The 7,542-nt window shown below is 36.2% G+C and overlaps 1 pseudogene across 1 annotated transcript; it reads right to left on the bottom strand.

The window, feature by feature from the left end:
• Positions 1–3,463: 3,463 nt before the first annotated feature.
• Positions 3,464–3,893, bottom strand: LOC308420684 (eukaryotic translation initiation factor 1A-like; annotated as a pseudogene). Its single transcript has one exon. The product of its transcript is annotated as a eukaryotic translation initiation factor 1A-like (transcript).
• Between the last annotated feature and the right edge of the window lie 3,649 nt (positions 3,894–7,542).

Genomic DNA, 7,542 nt, shown 5'->3' with positions numbered 1-7,542 from the left:
AATTGAGTGGTTAAAAAAATGCCCTTTAATTTTCTCTATTATTCCATGTACTAAAGAAAGTGGATCCCCTTTCCTTGCTCTCTTGCCAAGAACTTACTGTTAGGGATCTTTGTCTCTTTTACTAAGCTTAAATCCAGTATTTCTAGATTTGACCTTGTCCCTCTAAAGACTACGGCTGCATTTCTGTGTCTTTCCAAGTCCCTCAACTCTCCTGGTAGGACACACCTATTGATGTGTCCTCTGGTAAAAATGAAATATGCAAAGTACCTGTAATTTACCATCTTATAAAACTGTGGTTTTACACAATGTTTTTAAAATCTTTTTTTTGTTTTTTCTTTATTTTACTACAAGTCATTTTAATTATAATACTTCTGTCAACCTATACTTAAACACTTTAAATCACTCATGTTATAAGAATCATTCCTTCAACTAGAATGTCAGAGAAAATATAGCTATTGGTAAACAGGAAACAGGAACTGTAAATATCTCAGTGTTTGCCTCTGATAGTTTGCAATGACAGACACGGTACTATATCCAAGTGCAACTCTGTGCATGTCTGATGTGTATATGTTGAGTACATGGTGTGGACCGAGAGGACATCTTCAGGCACTGGTTCTCACCTCCTAACTTGGGACACTCTCTTGTTTTCTACTGAATGCATCAAGCTAGCTAGCCCATGGTCAACCTTTCATTCTGTAATAAAAATTTACAGCAGCAATGGGATAAATCTTAAGTAACAGTATATTCAGATACACTGTGTAGAGCAATAAAAAGGTCCAATGATGTTTTCTCTTCCTAAAGACACACTGTTCTTCTGGGGCCATATGATCTGCATCTAATCTGGTACCATGTCTAGTTTCATTTTATAAAATTAGCCTTTACAAAGATCTACATCAACATCTAGAAGAGATCCACCAATCAGTGAATAGGAAAATTGTATTTGCCCTTCTTTCTTCCTGACTGGAGAATTGTCTTAAGCTACATTAATTATCATGGGCTAACTGGAAAACAAAATTAAAGTGAAGGTGAACACTTGTTTTCATGGTCAGGCACCATTTGAAGGTGTTTAGAATAAAACCTGAGAAATTCTTTAACAAGGCATCTGAGGACTGACAAAGTTTATACTTACTTCCTAAGCAGCAAGAGTTAATTAAACTGCAGAACCCTAATAACCAGCATCACTTAAATGGGAATATAGTTAAGTTTTATCTTAAATCCCAAAGTTTAATTTACAAAAAAAAAAAAAAAAAACTCTCCTGATATACTAGAAATCATCCAGTCATTTATTTGTTTTATACCAGAGATATAATGAATGTATTAAAAATAAAAATGTTTTTTAAACAACTTTATTTTACAAAACAAAGATAAATGTACAGATTTTAAACATTTTTTTGCTTAAAATTATACATTTTTGTCAGTACTTTTTTTTCAGATTTTAACATAATTTTTACATAAAACTATATGAATATATTTTTTACTCAGTACTTGATTTTTTTCAAGGTTTGATAGTATGCCTTGAGAACTTAATAGTTACAATGAGCATAAAGTACATGTAAAACAAAGTGTAACATGGAAATAGTTAAAGTTTTCTTGTTTTGTAAATATTTTTTTTGTTTTTGTTTTCATTATTTCTTGGACTTCATACAGTCTGTGAGTTGTTTCTGGGGGAGTGCAAGCCTCTGGGGTTAGCATCCCACTATCAGTGACTGTATATTATGTCTGTTCTTTTGTGACTGGGTTATCTCACTCAGAATGATATAGATGCAGCCATTTTCTTAAGAATTTGGTTAAGTCATTGTTTTTGGTGGCTGAGTAGTATTCCATTGTGTATATGTACCACAATTTTTGTATCCATTCATCTTCTGAAGGACATCTGGGTTCCTTCCAGCTTCTGGCTATTATAAATAGAGCCGCTATGAACATTGTGGAGCATATATCTTTGTTGTGTATTAAAGTGTCTCTGGGGTATATGCCCAGAAGTGGAATAGCTGGGTCTTCAGGTAGTACTATATCCAATTTTCTGAGGTATCGCCAGACTGATTTCCAGAGTGGTTGTATTAGCTTGCAACCCCACCAACAGTGGAGAAGTGTTCCTCTTTCTCCACAGCCTCGCCAGCATCTGCTGTCATCTGAGTTTTGGATCTTGGCCAATCTGACTGGTGTGAGGTGGAATCTCAAGGTTGTTTTGATTTGCATTTCCCTGATGGCTAAGGATGTGGAGCACTTCCTCAGATGTCTCTGCCATTTGGTTTTCCTCAACTGAAAATGTTTTGTTTAGCTCTGTACCCCATTTTCTAATAGAGTTATTTGATTCTCTGGTGTCTAGCTTTTTGAGTTCCTTGTATACCTTGGATATTAGGCCTCTATCTGATGTGGTGTTGGTAAAGATCTTTTCCCATTCTGTTGGTTGCCGTTTTGTTTTCTTGAAGATGTAATAAAAAATGTTTTTATACCAACATATTTTTATTCTGTTTCTAGACTCCTCCATTTAGAAAACAGAAATCATCTTTTCATTAAGCTGTGGCTCCTAATCCTTTAACCTCAGCTTAGTTTAAGAAAAACTTCACTTGTACAATTATATAACTAACTTTAATCAATACATGGTAATTAACTATCCAAAGCCTCAATACAGTAGCTAACTTTTGGGAAACGACTTAACACAAACAACCTACTTTGTAAAGTAAAAAAATGTTTTGTGTGAACAACTACCTTCTTTGAAAATTTCTCTGCGAGTATGAGAACTGTCTTACTTCTCTTTTTATTTTCATTTTCTATATTTTGGATATGCCTTAGAAAAGTAAAACCTTATAAAAGCGTTGTCAACTATTATATCTAAAGTCAAGATAATGTATTATCTCTAAGTCATTTCTGCAATGACTAATTTTTAAAACTCAAAATTGCTACCCATGAAATTTAAAAACTGCACTGTAAGATGCCTTTTTATGGGTGGCAACAAGTTGAAGGATAAAACAAATGTATAGAACATGGAAGTATAAAATGGCATGGCTCCACAAATACAAAAATAGGCATATTCTGTTTTACTCCACATGCAGACTTACATGTCTGTAAGTCAGATGAGAAGTCACAAATGCATCCAGATGATGAATATAAAGGTGTGTGCTGAACTAGGACTCACTTCAGCCCACAATGGTCACCTGCTGACAAAAACACTCATGGGTCAGAAATGAAGCGTCACAAATGGAAAGGTAGTCTCTGAACAGTGCAAAATGCTATTCCCTGAGTTCAGTTATATCCGTAGGCCCAAAGTTAAACATGTCATTTTAAGATAACTCAACACCTTTGGTTTTTAAAGAAATGTAATGCTTCAAAAATAAAATTCATCAATTTGCATTAACAAGTCATATACATGCCAAATGAAGCTTTACTTAACAGCTGAAAGTCAAGATCCCAAATGTGTAGAGCTATCTTCAGAGAACTTGGAATGTAACATGCTTAGGTCAGGTTAGATAATGTCAATGTCATCATCATCATCTCCGATAGCATCAAACTGGATTTCATCATAATCCCCAGGACCAAATGTGTCCGTTTCATTGATACTAGCATGTTCTGGAAGCTCTCCATATGCCTTCAGAGTTCTTGCTTCATCTGCTTTATACTTTAAGATTACATCAGCTTTGTTATCTTGATAGTCTCGCAGACCAATCAGTATAATGTCTGAGGTATTTATCCAAACCTTTTTTCTCAACTTTCCTCTTACGTGGCACAGCCTCGTCACGCCGTCAAACTACATTGCTTCCAACCGTCCGTTTCCCAGCATCTTGATCACCTGAGCATACTCCTGCCCATCCTCTTTAAACACCTCTCTTCTCAGACTCGTTCTCATTCTTACCTCTGCGCCTGTTTTTGCCTCCTTTGCCTTTATTCTTTGGCATGATGGAGAGGACAACCACAGGAGTGGAGTGAGGATTCCTGCTGACAGTGGCTGTGACTCCTATCCAGGAGCTACCACACTACTAGGACTGGCGGCAGGAAGTACCTAACAGTGGTGGATCTGAAGCAAGTGTGAGGCTGCCCTGTCAGTACAGAAGGTCCACGGCAGCAAACAGCGTTCCAGAGTCCAGGCTCCTGATAACTACAAGATAATACCTCTGTTTCTGGCCTGGTTCTCAGGAAGGTGTAGTCTCTCCAGTGGTGACAAAATGAAGCAGAAGCTCTTTACCATGGCAGCACTGGGCGAGTAGCGAGACAATGCTAAAATCTTTTTTTAAATTGAACTACTTTATTATAAAACACTAAAATAAATGTACAGATTTTAAGCATTTTTGCATAAAAGTATATGAATACATTTTTGTCAGTACTTGATTTTTTAAAGGTTTGATAGTGTGCATTAAATTCTTATTAGTTACAATGAGCATAAAGTAAGTGCATGTAATACAGGATGTAACCTAGAATTAGTCCAAGTTTTCTTGGTGTGTAAAGATTAAGCATAATGTTTTTTCATTTTCTTTTTTCTTTCTTTTTTGGCTTTATTTTTTCTTGAACTTCATATAGTCTGAAAGTTGTTTCTGGGGTATTCAGAGCTTTCTGGAGTTAGCATCCCACTATCAGTGACTACATATTATGTCTGTTCTTTGGTGACTGAGTTACCTCACTCAGGATGATATTCTCTAGATGCATTCATTTTCTTAAGAATTTTATAAAGTCATTGTTGATAAAAGTTGAATAGTACTCCATTGTGTAAATGTACCACAATTTTTGTATCCATCCATCTACTGAAGAACATCTGGATTCTTTCCAGCTTCTGGCTATTATAAATAAGGCTGCTATGAACATTGTGGTGCATGTGTCTTTGTTGTATGTTGGAGCTTCCCTGAAGTGTATGCCCAGAAGTGAAATAACTGGGACTTCAGGTAGTACTATGTCCAATTTTCTGAGGAATCGCCAGACTGATTTCCAGAGTGATTGTACCAATATATAACCCCACCAACAGGGGAGAAGTATGGCTCTTTCTCCACATCCTTGCCAGCATCTGCTGTCATCTGAATTTTTGATCTTAGCCATTCTGGTGGGTGTGAGGTGGAATCGCAGGGTTGTTTTGATTTGCATTTTCCTGATGGCTAAGGATGTCAAGCACTTCCTTAGATACTTCTCAGCCATTCGATATTCCTCAATTGAGAACTTTTTGTTTAACTCTGTACCCCATTTTTAACAGGGTCATTTGATTCTCTGGTGTCTAACTTCTTGAGTTCTTTGTAGATGTTGGATAGTAGGCCTCTATTTGATGTGGGGTTGGAAAAGATCTTTTCCCAATTTGTTAGCTGCCTTTTGTCTTCTTGAAAGTGTCCTTAGCCTTACAGAAACATTGCAATATCCTTAAGAACCATCTGTCGGTATTTGACCTTAGAGTGGGAGCCAATATTGTTATGTTCAGGAAATTTTCTCCTGTGCCTATGAGTTCTAAGGTTTTCCCTACTTTCTTTTCTAATAATTTCAGTGTACTTGATTTAATGTGGAGATCTTTGATCCACTTGCATTTGAGATTTGTACAAGGAGATAAGAAAGGGTCTATTTTCATTCTTCTTCATGCGGAGTGCCAGTTGAACAAACACCATTTGTTAAAGAAGCTGTCCTTTTTCCATTGAATGTTTACAGCTCCTTTGTCAAAAATCAAGTGACCATATATGTAAGGGCTCATTTCTGGATCTTCTATTCTATTCCATTGATCCACATGCCTATCTCTACACCAGTACCATGCAGTTTTTAGCATAATTGCCTTGTAATATAGCTTAAGGTTGGGGAAAGTGATTCCACAGATGTTTTCTTGTTGTTGAGGATGGATTTTGCTATTCTAGGTCTTTTGTTATTCCAGATAAAATTGTACATTGCTTTTTCCAACTCTAGGAAGAATTAGCCTGGAATTTTGAAGGGGATTGCATTGAATCTGTAAATTGCTTTTGGTAAAATGACCATTTTGACAATATTGATTCTTCAAATCCATGAGCATAAGATCTTTCCATTTTCTGAGATCTTCCTTGATTTCTTTCTTTAGATATTTAAGTTCTTTTCATACAGGTCCTTCACTTGCTTAGTTAGAGTCACACCAAGGTATTTCATGACTATTGTGAATGGTATCTTTTCCCTAATTTCTTTCTCTGCATGTTTGTCCTTTGAGTAGAGGAAGGCTACTGATTTGTTTGAGTTAATGTTATATCCAACCACATTGCTGAATTTGTTTATCAGCTGTGGAAGTTCTCTGCTGGAATTTTTGGGGTCACTTACGTACACTATCATGTCATCTGCAAACAGTGATGTTTTTACTTCTTCCTTTCTAATTTGTATCCCTTTGATTTCCTTTTGCTGTCTAATTACTATGACCAGGGCTTCAAGTACTATGTTGAATAAGTAGGGGGAGTGTGGGCAGCCTTGTCTAGTCTCTGATTTTAGTCGGATTGCTTCAAGTTTCTCACAGTTAAGTTTGATGTTGGCTATTGGTTTGCTGTATATTGCTTTTATTATTTTTATGTATGGGCCTTGGATTCCTGTTCTTTCCAAGACTTTTAACATGAAGGGGTATTGAATTTTGTCAAATGCTCTCTCAATATCTAGTGAGATTACCATGTGGTTATTGTTTTTGTTTTTGTTTTTCTTAAGTTTGTTTATATGGTGGATTACATTGATGGATTTCCTTATATTAAACCATCCCTGCATCACATGGATGAAGCCTTCTTGAGTATGTTGAATGATCCTTTTGATGTGTTTTTGGATTCAGTTTGCAAGGATTTTGTTGAGAATTTTTGCATCAATGTTCATAAGTGAGATTGATTGGTCTGAAGTTCTCTTTCCTTTTAGGGGCTTTGTGTGGTTTAGGAATGAGGGTTATGGTGGTAATGAAAAATGAGTTATGTAGTGTTCCATCTGACTGTTTTGTGGAATAGTTTGGAGAGTATTGGTATTAAGCCATCAATAAATGTCTAATAGAATTCTGCACTGAACCCATCTAGAACTGGGCTTTTTTTGATTCGGAGGCTTTTGATGACTGCTTCTATTTCGTTAGGTGTTATGAGATTATTTAGATGGTTTACCTGGTCCTTGTTAAACTATAGTATCTGGTATCTGTCTAGGAATTCATCCATTTTCTCCAGATTTTCCAGCTTTTTTGAGTATAGGCTTTTGTAGTAGGACCTGATGATTTCTTGAATTTCCTCAGTTTCAGTTGTCATGTCTCCACTTTCAGTTCTGATTTTGCCAATGTGGATACTCTCTCTTTGCTCTCTAGTTAGTCTGGCTAAATGTTTATCAATCTTGTTAGTTTTCTCAAAGAACCAGCTCTTGGATTTGTTGATTTTTTCAATGGTTCTTTTTGTTTCTATTTGGTCAATTTCTTCTCTGAGTTTGATTATTTCTTGCTGTCTACTCCTCCTGGGTGTACTGCTTCCTTTTTGTTCTAGACCTTTCAATTGTTCTCTCAAGTTACTAGTGTATGCTCTCTCCAGTTTCTTTCAGGAAGCACTCAGAGCTATGAGTTTTCCTCTCAGAACTGCTTTCATTGCATCCCATAGGTTTGGGTATGCTGTGTTTTCA

The sequence above is a fragment of the Micromys minutus genome (genome assembly GCF_963924665.1).
Source record: "Micromys minutus genome assembly, chromosome: 5".
Taxonomy (NCBI): Eukaryota; Metazoa; Chordata; class Mammalia; order Rodentia; family Muridae; genus Micromys; species Micromys minutus.
The sequence above is the reverse complement of the archived record's forward strand: the minus strand, read 5'-3'. Positions and strand labels throughout refer to the sequence as shown.